This window comes from Zerene cesonia, chromosome 26, assembly GCF_012273895.1.
Source record: "Zerene cesonia ecotype Mississippi chromosome 26, Zerene_cesonia_1.1, whole genome shotgun sequence".
Classification (NCBI taxonomy): Eukaryota; Metazoa; Arthropoda; class Insecta; order Lepidoptera; family Pieridae; genus Zerene; species Zerene cesonia.
This window is the reverse complement of record NC_052127.1, coordinates 591,999-609,242: the sequence shown is the minus strand read 5'-3', so window position 1 is coordinate 609,242 and position 17,244 is coordinate 591,999. Positions and strand designations below refer to the sequence as shown.

At 34.1% G+C, this 17,244-nt stretch overlaps 1 protein-coding gene across 2 annotated transcripts in view; it reads left to right on the top strand.

Moving 5' to 3' along the window:
* The first annotated feature begins 2,436 nt into the window (after positions 1-2,436).
* Positions 2,437-17,244, top strand: part of LOC119837101 — a 59,462-nt gene continuing 44,654 nt past the window's right edge. For both annotated transcript variants that reach the window (XM_038362602.1, XM_038362600.1), the window contains exon 1: positions 2,437-2,670. The gene's annotated coding sequence lies outside the window, so the exon portion shown is untranslated. The remainder of the gene's footprint in view (positions 2,671-17,244) is intronic.

Here is a 17,244-nt window from a genome sequence, read left to right as displayed (position 1 = left end):
ATCGTTTGTGCTAAGTATTACTTTACGCATGAGCATCGAGATGATACTTAATTACATATAATGGTTTTTTATCAGTTTAATATAGCGTCTATAGTCCCGGTAATGGTAGTAGTGAAGTATGAATTGTCTACATACGTTTAATTAGATTTTTCCTTATAATTTAATTATTATTATTTCCTTCGTTTCGTTTGTTCGCAGGTCATTTTTTTCAACAGTGGAATCACAGAAGTAAGGGAGCAAATAGTGACCTTTTTTACAATACGCCCGATCTGTCAAATAATGTTCATATTATCTTCGCCATGAGACATATTTCGTGGCATTCACCTCATTAATTTTTACACAAAATTGTTTACACAAGTTACAGACTAGAGTGGTCCTTATAATTAATAGTATTGTTATCTGTGTAATTCACATCTTATGTTATGTTCGCTTTGTTCCATAGATGGCGCTATAACCAATTGTATTATTTTGTAAATAATTTTCACTGTTGGTAGGTAGCGACTGGCGAAAATAGGGAACATGCGTGTATTTCTTTAACTGAGACTTTATAATGTTTTATGCTAAAAAAAATAAGGGTGCCGAAATCTTATTTATTTCTGATAAGATTGAAAAAATTGTTCTAAAAAACCCCACTAAATTAGACAATTTAAGCGCTTGTTTAAATTTTGGCGCGCTTGATGTGACGTCACAGTTCATGACAATAAAGAGAAGTCATAGAAAATAGTAGGAAAATTTTAAAACTTTATTTATACACCGCTATCCATTTTCGTTAATAAATCGTCATGAACTAATCGTCTTTTCTTGTAGAGCAATTTTATAAGTATTTTATAATAATACTTGCACAGAAAGTTCAATATTACATATAACACGAGTTAGTAGTTGCTGGAAAAAAAGTAAAAATTATGCTATTGTTCCTAGTTTTACTAAATAAATTTTGCCTCTATCACAAACAATCAAATAATTACTACAATGTGTTTTTATTTAAACGCAATATTAAATAATATTCTTTGTCATTTGTAACTGTTTTGTATCACATTAGGTTTTTTTATTGTTTCTCAATTTTAATAGTAATATGTTTACCATGGGGAAGGCAGTGCGGAACGTTAATCGTTAATAATGTCACTCTCTTGTAAACATGTTTAACTAGCTTTCTGCGCGCGGCTTCGCCCGCGTGGAATTCAGTTATATCGCGCTACATGGCAAGGAGTAGCCTATAGTCTTTCCCAAGTTCTAGACTCTAGCGAAATTGGTAAAGTGGTTTAGGTGTGCAAGAATCTTACATGATTTTATTTTTGACAGTAAAAAAATTCCATACAAACTTTTAACCCACTACAACCCCTTCTACCATTATTTTCACGATAATTAGTATCCTATGACCTTTCTCAAGTTCCGTTCTTCATACCAAATTTCATCAAAATCGGTTCAGTGATTTAGGCGCGAAAGCGTAACAGACAGACAGACAAAGATACTTTCGCATTTATAATATTAGTAGGCATTTGTAAAATATCCCAGTAGGAACGAAAGTGCCCTTTATTATTTCTATCATTATAGTAATCGGTAATTGTATAATTTTAAGTACAAAGTATGTTTTTTTGTAACACATTACTGCTGTCTGATGTAGATAATAAAAACTACCTCCTTACTACATAGTATCACATGTAGTAACTTACTACACACTTACTATCTACTTGACTTGGTTGGCACCGACTTCAAGTAGATGAGTGGGCAGCGCTTTGTACAGTAATTAGGTTTAATATCAATTTATTTGGAATGTTTGAAGTCGATTCCATTATTGTTAAAAAAAATTATTATGTGTAAATAAGTAACTTCACATTATTTCAATTACATTTCCCATGACATGAACTATACTGAACTAAACATTATATATTATACTATCTTTGTTCCTATATGTATTAAATTCTTATCTATATATGTATACACTCTCTTGTATGTAGTTATGCACATTCTACCTTTTCAAAATGAATATTTCCTATATCCCGAATAACATTAGATATCAGTTATTGTTAGCTGTATGTTTGCATTGTACAATAGAGCGTCAATAAATAAATAAAAAATAAATCAACGGTGAACATTTTTGTCGGCGACTGCGCTTTTTATCGTTTTAATCACACTTATCCGCCTTCACAATTAATTTAAATACATTATGATGCTGGGCTCCAGTCATTTTGTGACTCTAGACGAAAAAAATACACGTTTTCTTCGTTTTTACGGATGTAAAGCTACAAAGATTTAAAATGAAACATTAAGCAACTGGCGACAATAGACCGACCTTCAAATGTAGACTATGCGATGCTAGATAACAAAACTGTTATAATTTTAGTGCACGACAAATGCCTGGATAAGTAAAAACAAGCTGTTTTCCTTGCGGCCTCCTTAATAATATTCGCAGAGAAGCCTTAACTACGTAACACTCCGCAATTTTAAAGTTTAAAACTTCAGTCGACCTCCGTTGCTTGACGAGAGTGGTAGCGCGCCAAATTGGCTGTCAAACTTCGCGCCAGTGTTGTGCAAAATAAGAAAAAAAAATACTTGTCGCTCATTACCGGTTCGATGTGGCCAAATTATTTGTGCGTATTGGTTTAGGTTTGTCTGTGATTTTGTGTGTGTTTTGTTTTTTTTTTTCGAACTTTTCCGGATCCGTTGTTTATGGTAAGTTGCCTTTGTTCGATTTATATTGTTGAAATGTTAATTAATTTGCCAGTCATCTGTGAGTATTATAATCTGCATTGTTGTTTATTTATGAATGTTAAAGTAAAAGCAAATAAGGTATTGCTGCACGGTGAAATATATAAGCGGCTATGTTTTGTAACTGTTTGCTGTTCGTAGTTTAGAAGGTATTAGTATGTAAGTAGTGACTGGGATTGCCTTCTAATCGGAATGATATAGGACGTAGAGATGTGTTTATATTGAATGTTATGCTTCTCGAATCAATCACAACTGGTTATGAAGTTATCATTTGCAATATTTTATGACATAGCAATGAATAATTATTGAGCGTACAACCTGTTATTGTAAATGAGAAATTTCAATATTGCACGTTTTATATTCTTTTCAATGTAATGTATATAAAAATTTAATAGAATTAATGTCATTCTTTATGTTCAATTGTTGAATGAATTTATGAAAGATCGTAACTCTCTTTAAAAAAGGACGTATTCCAAAGTTCTTATATTCATGGAATACCTGTAAGAAAAAAAATACAGTTCGTTTTTTTACAACATTATTGAGCACGGTTAGCGTTACCATACTCAAAAACAGTAATTTATCCTGACTGCATAAGATGAAAATAATCGTCAAACGACAATCCTCCGTTACAATACAAAACGCAAACAAACAAATTTTCTCGTATTATATCAGTATGAGTTGAAGTCATCTATAATTTTTCTACATCTTTTGTTTTAGAAATCTAGACAAAAGTCTATATAAATAATAAACTATGGATTGTGTCCTTAAGTCAACAATTACGTCATGTTATTCTTATGAATTCATAATAATTATTGTAATGTATTCCAGTTTGCTCAATTAACGCGTGTTATGATTCGCTTTACGTTTAAAACGAGTTTCTCATAAACTTCGTTGTTCTCGTACAGTTTAAAAATATGGTATCTTTTTATTTTATTTTAAATAACAAATTAGGCATGACGCCTTAATACAAATGTAGAAATAAATAATAAATATTAAAAGTCTGCCGCCTCCTTGGTACAGTGGTTAACGAGTGAGCATAGAACCGAGGGGTCCTGGGTTCAATTCCCGGTGGGGACGCACAAAAAAAATGTCCACCTACTTGTCCGTAAAGAAAATCGATCATTGAAACAGATGTACATCATCTGCCCCATACCCCAATAGGAGATACGGGACTTCACTTTTTTAAACGTCTGGAAATATTTTTAGAAACGAATGAAATTTTTAAAACTACTTATGTTTACACGTGAATAGCACGCATTGATCTAGGGAACTACTGCACCGCTCATTCTTTGCTGCCGGGTCCCTGATATAAGTTATATAAATGTTTACCGTTAAAGGAAAATATATGGCATATGTAAAAAAATCACAATTACTTAGGCCTGACATCGGTCAATTAGTAGATTCATTGTTTTTGTACAACACAGAGTTTTATTCAGATTTATATAACCAGATTGGGTATTATTTTGATGAAAAGTATTCATATGGATTTAATAACATTAGTCAACATCATGACTTCCTTTTTTGGAAATCGGTTGTGTCATTCATCGATTGGCGACTTATAACTTGCATAATGTATACTTTAATTGAAGTGATTAAGTTTTTACCTGACTGTGGGAATTAATGATGCAACCTTTTTGTTGTTTTTTTTTTTTTTTTGCTATGGGCAATTAAAAAAAAGAAAATACTATCTATATATATAAAAGAAAGTCGTGTTAGTTACACTATTTATAACTCAAGAATGGCTAAACCGATTAGGTTGAAATTTGGTACAGAGATAGTTTTAGACCCGAGAAAGGACATAGGATAGTTTTTATCCCGGAAATCTAACGGGAACGGGAACTTTGTCGGTAACCCCCCCGAGTCTATCTTATCCGTGACTACGCGAGCAAAGCCGCGGGCGGAATGCTAGTTTATAAAAAATGTAACAGCACTAATATGAGTGAATAAAAAAAAAACACAAGATTCGAATTCGTAATGTCGTCGATTTTTGGCGCGTTATTTAAAAACTAGTGGCGAGTTTTTTGCAATTTATCGTAACACGTACTGTATTGGATGGCCGAATATTACCGTGCGTTGAATTGATAACATTTGCTATACAGCTTACACTCAAAACATTTAATTATTTTACAAGATATATTTTGGGAACGCTTTTGTGTAGGTTATATATCGCTTTTGATAATTATGATTTACTGTATTTGCCGTTTATATTGTTTTAGAATCAACCAAGCGCGATGATTACATCCATTAAAGTGGAATAATTTCAGATTTGTTGTTGGAATTGTTTTTTTTTTTTATTAATAACCTATTTAGATTCTAAGTCTTTACAACCGAGTTCCAAAGAGGATGTGCTTCTTATTAATTCGACTGCATTTTTTATCTCAAAACTTCAGTCTGGGAGAACCGATTGCGAAGACTCTTTTTTTATTTGAAAGTTGGGCTAATACTGGCGCTTGGTTTGGTAGTTTTTTTTTGGTAGATTCATTGAATATACTAAACTTTCCTTGTTAAATTGAACACGCCAAATTCATGAGCCTGATGGAATGCGTCATCATTAAATGACGTTAGCATTTCTGAGTAGGAGATATAGCATCCGGGATTATATAGAACATTTGAACATTTTGAAATACCCTCATACATCATTTTTTACATAGACTTTAAATAAAGGATTATTGTGGGAGTCGAGCACGCTTCGGCACGAATTGGGCCAGCTCGCACCGGGGAAGTACCACACCCCCACAGAAAACCGGCGTGAAATAGTGGCATGCCACTGTGTTTCGTACGGTGAGTGGGGGAGCCGGAGGCCTATTTCCTTTTCCTCACCCGTCCCAGTCCATTCCTTCTTTCCTGTCATGAATCCGTTCCTTTTCCCTTACCCACTAAAAGCGGGCAGCGCATTCGCAGAGGCACTACCTTTGCGAATGTTCATGGGCGGTGGTGATCGTTTTCCATCAGGCGAACCACCAGCTCAGTTGCCCGCTATGACATAAAAAAAAAAAGAAAAAAAAGGAGGAAGTTAAAAATTCCACTTAATCGATTATTGGTTATTTACATAAAAATCAGTTAAAATCATGAAGGAAACCAACCTGGACCCGGAGGACCGTTTTCTTTTCCTCAACCTTCCCAGTCCATTCCTTCTGTTAAGTCGACAATCCTTTTCTATCCCTCACTACTTAAAAGCTGGCAGCGCATCCGCAGAGGCACTACCACTGCGAATTTTCATAGACGGTGGTGATCGCTTACCATCAGGCGAACCACCAGCTCAGTTACCCGCTAAAAGTCTAGTACTTAATTCACACAGACACATATTTACGACTGTGTTATTGCAAAAACTGACAAAACACGTCATTTTGCTAATTCGACGACGCCATTTTTATATAACCAAAACTGGATAAACGATATTAAAGCTTTCTCGACAAAAACAAGGAAACATTTCTTAATACCAATGTTTTTATTTGTAAGACGGCAAGAAGTAACTTCCTTCCTTTATTATTTTTTTTACGCGTTTAATTCGTTTCCTAAATACTCATTTAGGAAATGGGCCCTTATTATCTTTTAATAAATTACACAAACGCACAAGAAAACAAGAATCAGATAATAAATATTTATGTATTATAAATGTGGGCATTCTGATGCACTGTTATTATATTTTTATTTATTTATTTATTTATTCTTTATTGCACACTTAAAAAATATAAAACAAAGATAAACTTAACAAAAGCAACTTAAAACTAGTATGCAAATGGCGGCCTTATGGCTAAAAGCCATCTCTACCAGGCAACCGTTATTATATAACCGTTATTCCTAGGTCTATCAAACTCGACAGATTGCCTTTCATTAATAAATATAAATAAATAGCTGAGCCCCGCGGTTTCACGCGCGTAATTCCGTATTTCGCAGAAATATCGGGATAAAAAGTTGCTTATATTTTATTCCAGTTGTCCAGCTATCTACGTACCAAATTTCATTGCAATCGGTTCAGCAGGCTTTGCGTGAAAGAGTAACAAACGCACACACATCCTTACAAATTTTCACATTTATAATATTAATGGGATAGTAGGATAGGGTTAGTAGGAAGTAGGATTATTATCCTACTAATATTATAAACGCGAATGTTTGTATTGATGGATGCATACATTAGTGTTTTTACTCTTTCACACGAACAGCTTATCGTATCCGTATTAAATTTTTTACAGAGATATAGATTATAGCCTAGTTTAGCACATGAGTACTTTTTATCCTGGTACCTCACGTGTGACGTCGCGGGTTGCAACTAATCTACAAAAGATATGGGGAGAGTATCACTCCAAATTTTAAAATGGGATCCAAAACTTCAATTTCCTGTTAACTCATAGATTACTTATGTTTGTGTTTGTTAATTGTTACCAGGATATGCCCGTGTTAGTGTTTTTAGCTACGATCCTCGAAAGGGCTTCACCGTTTTTTAGAACTTTTTTGCGTACTTATGCTCGGATTTGTAAGATTTGTGTGTATTAGATCGTAGTATTTTTCTTGTGATTGTTTCAGTCTCCCCGTGACCACGCTCGCTGTAAAGTGTTCGAAACGTCGGGTTAGTAATATAATGATTAAATCGCGTTTCAAATCCGTTAAAAAGTTTTTAATCTTTAATAGATCGGTTTAAGTTATGAGGCAATGTTTAACTATCAAACTTCTTCTAGGTAGAAGCGACATTCCGTCGCTTACTATTGTAGCTTTTTCATAAATGCTTATTTTTTTATCCCCGTAAAGTTTTATACGTATAAAAAGATTTTCTAGTTTACCATGTCACTGTCAGCTAGTTTTTACATGAACCTATAATGGATTACACTAAAGAATGCTGTAAATATCATTCTAAATATAAATTTCATGATTTAATCTTTAAAATTATGCAAACTGCATGCTGGAAATACCGTCTTCGCAACTCAAGGAAAATAGCTTTTTATAAGTTGCCTTTTTTTTAAACTTTTAAATAACAAAAACTAGAAATATCATGAACAACCTTCGTATACACTTAAAATAAATACCAGTATACAGTTTCGCTTTCATTTGAATACTAGTTGTGCCCGCGACGCCGTCGCGAGTCCTCTTAGTTTTATTTACATAGCTTTTGCCACCAAATTCTCTGGAGGGAGGTACCAGTTCAAATTTTAAATAGGGGGCTAAATGAAAACATTTCCTACCAAACACAAAAAGAAACAGAAACCAACAACTTTATTAAGTGCTAAACCCAAATCAGTCGAGTTGTCTTTCGTTTTTGGTACGTCGTTTGAAAAAATCATTTTAGTGTACATTGAAATTATTGTTCGTTATTTATTCTTACTATTTATTGATACACGTCATTGTAAACTTGATAATAGTGTTTAACAAAACTGACCCAAATAGCAACTTATGTAGTCTACTTCAGGCTCCAGTCTCTCACAACGTTATCCTTCCTCTTATCTGTATTTTTAAGTTTTTGTTATGTACTAATGTTGTTAGGTTAGATTATGATTTTATTATTATTATTATATTGTAACTTTTCGGATCACCTCTCTACACGATCTACAAAAACTTCTATAGTTTAGAAGTCTCCCTCTCTTATAAAATGTGGTTTAAGTTTTATAAGTTTATACCCTACTAGCTGCTTCTCCCGCGGACAAACCCTTTGCCAATAGCGAGTATTTATATAGGCCATGTCTAAATCTAATGTACAAGCTATATTATTTCAAAGTTTCATTATAAACCATTCGGAAGTTTTAACGTGAAGGAGTTGCAAACATCCATCCATACTTATAAACTTTCGCGTATACAACATAAGTATAGCTATATAAGCGCAAAAGTCTAGACCACAAACCTCAGAATGGCAAAAAATAAGCAGGTGGGTGGTAAAGTATGAATGGTGACGTCATAGTTTGCCCACGCGCCGCCTTCTTGCCACCTTATGTGTTAAATACTCAGAATAAATTGTTACTTGATATTATTGAAATGTTTAGATAAATGATTCTTGATGGAATAGCTATGAACCATACGGATGTAAAATGTTGATGTGTGTTTTAGTTGAACCGCCTCAGATTGTTAGGACTAGATCAATTTTAAATGGATCACATAGAAGGCTGTCAAATAAAAAAAAAAAATTATATCCTACTATCCTATTCCTACTAATATTATAAATGCGAAAGTTTGTAAGGATGTGTGTGTTTGTTGCTCTTTCACGCAAAAGCTACTGAACCAACTGCAATGAAATTTGGTACGTAGACAGCTGGACACCTGGAATAACATATAGGCAACTTTTGTCCCGATATCCCTACGGGATACGGACTTACGCGGGTGAAACCACGGGGCGCAGCTAGTTATTTTATATAATCCAACATAATCTTAATATTTTTAATGATTTCTCAGCCACAGCAAAACGTGGCCGGGTATGTTTGTCAGTATTTAATCGAAAACATCTCTTTACGATTGAAAAAAAAACCATTTGGCGATCCACATGGCGTCACCCATCTACACATTAGGGACATGTCGTGACAGATAACGGGCAAGGCCTTCAAGCAATTTAGAATACCCATTATGAAGCGAATTATTGAGGTCTCAGTACCTTTTGGGTTATTTAGTTTTAAACAAGTTTTAACTCGCTTCTAAAGGATATTAGGCACTAGTTGACCCAGACAACGCTTGTTTCATTATGTTCAGTACTTTAATTGCTTTGGGCTATGTACTCTTTAAGTAGATTTAACTGACTTCAAAAGGGGGCTACCATTTATATATTTTAAATTAGGTACCCTATATAATAGCAAAGTTAATGTTATGAAAATACTAGCTGACCAGGCAAACCCTGTTCTTCCTTACTCTTATCGTTTAGGGGTATGAAAAATAGATGTTGGCCGATTTTCAGACCTACCCGATATGCACACAAAATTTCACGAGAATCGACCCAGCCGTTACGGAGGAGTATGGTTTATGACACAAGAATTTTATATATAGAGATATATTTTACTTAGTAAATAATTACTAATCAAAAATTACACTTACTTTTTTATACGTTAACCCTTATCCAAAACATCTCATCAGGTTTTATATGTTGGTGCTTACCATTAGAATTAAACAGAAGTAAAATTATTTTTTCCTTATACGATGCAGTTATCCTAAAGTATATAAAAGATATAAAAGCAAACAATTTCGTGTTCATTTACTAGGTACTATTTGTTATAATATTACAATAGTTTCTAGATTGGTACCACTAACATTTTCTTAAATAATTTTGTGTAAAGTGAGTCTAAATATCGTTCCAATTACCATTATTTTAGAAATGACATAATCTAGGTTGTGTTGCATTCGTGCACTGAAATACCAAGCCTTCGTTAGATCCACTTTATAAATATTTCTACATTTCATTTAAGTTCTAGACATCGCTGTTTCAAGGGTCTCCATGCTGGTGTTCTAATCAATTCTTGAAAGAAATGTCTTGTGTACATATTGTCCTACTAACTTTCCTGTAATATATGTGCTATGAAAATAATTTCAACAAAGAACAGACATAACTTTAAATAGTTAATATAGTTTCAAAAAACACACTCAAAAAGCTTGAATCAACTCAATGTAGAGAACGCTAGGCAATTATTTAATCCTACCCATCGTTATTAAGTTAAAAAGATAAACTCATGAAATTATTGTATCCTAACTGACCCTTGATAAGTGTATAAAGTTGAAATTATACATCGTTTCAAATGGGTGAAAATCTAATCTAAAGGAATCTGTATGTAACAGACATATAAACATACAAACGAAGCTAATAAAGCATCTGGGTAACATGCAAAAACATAAAACACAAAAACATAGTTATGTCGAAATCACAAGCGCTATTTATATCAACAGATTAACGATTAGTGAGTCCAGTCTAGCTCGTTAATTTTACTAGTTTTATAAGTACTTATCGTGCCCAAGAATCGAGGTAGGCACCTGTGAAGTGACAGTGTATGAAGGTCGATTGAAACCAGTTGAATCAAGCCCGCGACGCTGGTTTGACATACTTATCTATTTTTAATTATATTTCATTTTCAAAGCGCTCCTGAACGATTTTCAATATGTATTTTACGACCTTGAAATGAACTTCTTGCATTAATAAATTTGAATTATAAAAACACTAGCTGCGCCCCGCGGTTTCACCCGCGAAAGTCCGTATCCCGTAGGAATATCGGGACGAAAAGTTGCCTATTTGTTATTCCAGTGGTCCAGCTGTCTACGTACCAAATTTCATTGCAATCGATTCAGTGGTTTTTGCGTGAAAGAGCAACAAACACACACACATCCTTACAAACTTTCGCATTTATAATATTAGTAGGAAGTAGGATAGCATATCATATACATTGATAAAACTTCCTATAATGTTCCTTGCATATATGTGAATGGTGTAACTTTTTTGGTTTCCAGTACCGATATATGTTTTAATAAATTCGTCTTTTTAAATGTAAAGCATAGTGTTTTTTTAACATATTTTACTTTTTTGACATTTCTCGTGTTTGCCTGGTAGAGATCACTGCATAATGATCAGACCGCCCGTAGTTCAGCCGTAGTTTTCATGTACGTACAAACGCGTCTTTTCCTATGTGTGTTTGTAGGCTCAAATCTTTAAAACTACACAACGGATTTTGATAAGAGTTTTTATATAGACAGACTGATTCAAGAGGAAGGTTTACATATATAATAATATCTAATTAACTACGAATATTAACGCGTGCGAAGCTAGAGGCAAAATAAAGAAATGCTTCATTTTCTATCATGGGCTTACAGATAATGATGAAATCATGTCAATTGTCATATCCTCGACCACACAGTTAACACGGTTCATTATGAAAACAAGTTCGCTTTTGAAACCTAGTAAATCGTCCATCTTGATGTTAAGAACGTGACGTGGACTTTTCTTCTGATGTCTCCTTGGCCGCGATGTCCGAACGAAACGTATTGTGATGCAAAGCAAGTGGTTAATGATGACTTATCTGTGGTTATTTATGTTTTAAGGGTATTAACGGAGCCTTTGAGTTGTATAACTATTAGCTGCTAGCTCCGACTCTGCCCGGCTAGTCTATTATCTTAATCGAAATAATATAAACTATATAAATATAGCAGATTTGATTGAATCGTTTGAGTAGTTGGAGTCCATTGCGGATAAATAATGTAATTCGTAATTTATATATATATATATATTAGGATTAGCAGTTTTGTTTTTAACCAACTTCAAAACGGAGGAGGTTCTAGATTGTATTTTTTTGTGTTTATTTAAAATTGGGCAGTGCATCCACTATGCGAATAGTGATCGCTTACCATCAAGCGAGCCACCAGGTCAATTGCCCGCTATGACATCAAAATAGAATAATCTAGTATTTTCTTGTGTTTGATTTTACGCGAGTATTATACATTTAGAAATTAAAAACTTTTCAACGGATTTTAAACGCGATTTATTAATTATATTATTAACTCGACGTTTCGAACACTTTACAGCGAGCCAGTCTCCCCGTGACCACGCTCGCGTTTAAAATCCGTTAAAAAGTTTTTAATTTCTAAATAGAATAATCTATTTGAATTGCCATCCGTTAAAATTCTAAGCTCACCTTCCACGAAATAAGAAGTCCTTATCAGTTTTGTAATAGTGCATATTATCACATACGAGTTCCCTATTCATCACTCACTGGTCCACCAGCTGCGGTGTTCTCTCAGTTTCAAAAAAAGAGCGTATGTATATGTCACTCAAAGACAAGCAAAGCACCTGTAATACCTCTAGTGTTACAGGTGCTTAAGGGCGGATCACTTAGTATCAGGTGGCCCACCTGCTTCTTTGCCTCCTCTGCCATAAAAGACATGCTGTCTATGTTAAGAAGAATATATTAAAAAATGGAATACGCAGTTTATATTGTTTATGGTAAATTATTTATCTATTTTACTATTACGACCATATTCTAGTTAACTACGGACGATCAACATAAAATGAAGACAATGTAAATCTATTTAAATGCATGTTGAGAAAAACCTACTACGCAGCAATAAACAATACTATTGAAAAACATAAATATTACCTTATTGCAAAAACACGTTTATATATTTCTTCGTAGAATAAACTTATTTTTATAACTGACTAGCTGAGCCCCGCGGTTTCAACGCGTAAGTCCGTATCCCGTCGGAATATTGGGATAAAAAGTTGCATATATGTTATTTCAGTTGTCCAGCTGTCTACGTACCAAAGGTCATTGCAATCGGTTCCGTAGTATTTCCGTTAAAGAGCAACAAACACACACACACATTCTTACAAACTTTCGCGTTAATTATATTAATAGGATTTTACTTCATTTAACATTATCACTTATTATCATAAAGCTTATTACTAACTTAGTATTTCCAGTTTTGTATATTACTACATAGTTTAAAACAAAGTCGCTTTGTCTGTGCCTATGTATGCTTAAATCTTTAAAACTACGCAACGGTTTTTGATGGTTTTTTTTTAATAGATAGAGTGATTCAAGAGGAAAGGTTATATGTACAAAAACATCAATTAAACTAATCCAATTTAACGCGTGCGAAGCCGCGGACAAAAGCTAGTTGAGTATATAATTTGGACCCCAGCCAAACATCTATTTGTAAACGTAAGCGACGTGTCCATACACTACGTATTGTTAAGTATTGTATGTAAATATAATTGCATTTATACAATCTCTTTTGATTATATTGGTTTGATAAGCTATACAAATCTATGGATTAGTCATTGGTTGTGATGTGTTTGATAGCCAGTGAATGAATGGTAATGGTACCTATATAAATGTGCTGCTAAGCGTGAAACTCGACAGCTCAACGATTTCAGCTATTTTTAAAACGTTTTTGTTACGGCACAAGGAAGGTTCTTGTGGAGAGGAAGAAGTAACACGGGTGAAGCCGGGGCGGACGCCTAGTTTATACTAGTGATATACCAATAATACAAGAGATGCACGTGTGTTGTTCATACATTATGGTACAGTGAAGCGATAAGTTGAAATAAAGATATTGAATTGTCATTGTAGACTACTTCAAGTGTTCTGTCTATTTAATTGCTATAGCTCTTAAATTTAATTGTTAAAATTAAAACTTAATTTGACAGTGACAATCCAAATGTCAATTAAAATCATGGCGGATTTTCGCGCCATAGTAAATGTCATTTCGCAATTTGATTCTTTATTTTTACATGCCATGTAAATTGCTCGTTACTTGCTTTCGATGTAAACAAGAAGATAACGGTCAGTGTGTCTAGAATTTTAGATTATCTGGTGGCAAAGTCCGTGCGTGTGCTAACCTTGAACTGGCGTGGGTCACGACGCATCTGCAAGGTTACTGTGACAAGTTTTACACTACCTGCTATGGGTTAGATCGTCAATGTATTGTACACAAAAAATACAATAGATATCTTCGTAATATCGACACTAGAGGCTATAATGTGATTTAAAGATTATGCATTTTAATTTCTTTAGTGATAATTAAAGGAAATCGTGAAAAGGGCACAATTTAAAAGGTATCAGTCCGTACTTTATTCCATTACCAATCCTTTTTTAAATCCTCTTTTAAAAGCTGGCAAACCGTTCCACCACAAATGTTCGTGGGGGTACGGGTTGTAAGATACAGAGAATTATGTTTCATAAATCTTATATCTTTAAACGAGCAATTCTTGTATATATATATATATATATAATTGGAATCTCGGAATCGGCTCCAACGATTTTCATGAAATTTAGTGTATAGGGGGTTTCGGGGGCGATAAATCGATCTAGCTAGGAATCTTTTTTAGAAAATGTTTCTAAAAAAGATAAATTCGTGTTTTATCGACTTAAACTTACTATTTTAACAAATAGGAGGCGTTTGAGTAGTCCCAATTTATTATGACTCTTCCTGACATCTATTGGCGAATAATAATACTATTTTTTGGCGAATAATTAAATTTAAAACAAAAAAAAAATACCGAGCAAAGCTCGGTCATCCACGTACTCAAGAATTAAGTAATATGATATGGATTATAGCCTTTTTCCATATGGATTGGTTAAAGGTTGTGAGTTCGCGTGATTTGGTTATAGTTAGTTTATAACAACCATACGTAACAGCTAAAACTGCGTACAGGAGGCATTGAGATAAATTAATTTATTTTTCGTTTTAGCTATAGGTATTTTCCAAAAGTATATCAAGTAATTTAGATTCTGCTCACTTTTTTATGTCATAACAGACAAATGAGCTGGTGGTTCGCCTCACCACCGCCCATGAACATTCGCAAAGGCTCAGCGAATGCGCTGCCCGCTTTTAAGGGGTAAGGGATAAACGAATTGATGAATGGAAAGAGGGAATGGACTGAGGAGGGCGAGGAAAAGGAAATCTCAATTTTCAAGCGGATTTCAATGTGTATTATGTTCTTTTGTAATTATACTACGTAAGGCATCGTAAATGCGACGGCCTTGTCAGTCATGTATTATCTATAAATGGTCTCGCTTAGTTGTTTCCTTTAATAGTCGTCTCAAGTAACTATTGTTGCGCGGTTTGTTGGGTTAAGCGCAGGTGGGCGCGGTCGATGTGTAGATGGGTAAATTAATATTATCTGATGATGATATAATTATGCTTATTTTTGTCCTATTTTAATGTTGTTAATAGGAAATTTTGTATGTTCGTATTTAAACTTGAACTACTAGATCGATTTCAATTATTGTGATATTTGACGTTGTTATTTTGTACAAAATACATTTATGTTCTGCGTTTAAATGATGAGATTTTGACATTTAATAGATGTTATGCAAAAACTCGTTCCGCAATTCAAATTTATGAAGAGGCTATAGGCTGAGTGTTGCGATAGATGGTGTGGGTCCGAATCCAACGGTGGGAAAAGAAAGTTTTTAACTGTTATTGAAGTTCACATTCATAGATTTTTTTATTTATTTAGAAATTGCTTTCCGAATTTCTTTCTCTCTTTCAAAAGTCTAATCGAATGAAGAAATCTGAAAGGTAAAACTGCGGTTTAAAGCTAGTATGGAGTATATTTTTATAACTTCCGTTTAAACATAATATAACAAAAGGATAAATTTTAGTCGTCCGGACAGCAGTTGGACATATATAGCCAACTAGGAACCTTAATAAATTGTAAAATTTTTTGAAATCGTCCACGCAGTTCCGTAAATTCGCGTTGGAACACAATCTCTTTAAATTAAACTTTATTGTAAAGCTATTTAATTTATAGATAAATAGACCATTCAACTATTATCTATTTAGCATCGAAATAATTTATTTCAAGTGACAAATATAACGAGGCGTGTGTAAACAGTATTTAGAGCAAGTGACTTGGCAAGGTCGCGTGCACCTTTTACTTGAAACGGCCGCCATGTTGAATTCGTTACGTCATCAATAAATATAGGTAATAAAATTGTAACAGTCCCTACGTCCGTTAAGGATATTGAAATATTAGTAACGCGTAAGGGACAGATAATTTTTTTCTGCGTAATAGCGGGGAACTGAGCTGGTGGTTCGTATGATGTAGGCCATGATGCAGACCCTATTGTGGGGGAGCCGGAAGCCCGTTTCCTTTTCCTCCCAATTTCCAGTACATTCCTTCTTTCCATTCGTAATTTCTTTCCTGATCCCTAACCATAGAATAAGGGATAAGGAGGGAAAACGGGCAGTGCATTCGCAGAGGCACTACCTCTGCTCTGTTCACAGGCGGTGGTGATCGCTTACCATCAATTGTGAGCGAACCACAAGCTTAATTGCCTTAGTTACATAAAAAATAATATTTATAATCGAGAACAATTATGAAATTACTTAAAATACAAACGGTTCGGCCGTTTTCTGCTTTGTTTGATGTTAATCGGCATATAAGTGTTTTGATTACAATCATTGTTATTATATACAATAGGAACTGGTTCTTAAATGGTTACAAGAATTTGCCGGCGTCGCTAGCGACGTGAAATTGTGTTTTTTATATGGTGATAATAATATTTGATTTGACCGCGAAGTGGCTTTGCGTATTTCCACAAATCCCACTAAGTTATAGCATAAACGGTAAAGTATAGATAGATGGATGTATGGATGTATGAATGCAGCTTAGCCCGCGTGGTATTAATAAATTATTATGGTACAAACAGTCGTCCCCTATTTTATCCCCTTAGGGGGTAGAATTTATCAAAATCCTATCTTAGCGAATGCCTTCGTCATAACATCTATCTGCATGCCAAACAGCCCGATCCGTCCTGTGGTTGGGCTGAACGTTGATAGATCACTATGTCAGTCAGTCAGTCAGTCATCTTTGAGTTATATATATTTAGATTATAACTCTCTCGCGACATAGCTTATCGTATCTGCATATAATTTCGTACAAAGATTATAGTCTAGATTAGAACATAGGCTACTTTTTACCCGGATGCAATGCAAGTGACGCCGCGGTATGCGCAAGTATGGAATATACAATTGTCACACATAACATGTGGAATCAAGAGCTCTCATTATTATACCTAGTCTTGCCATAAATATTGTAATAAAGAAAAAAGAAAATTGTTAACTGCAAATAACATTTATTAC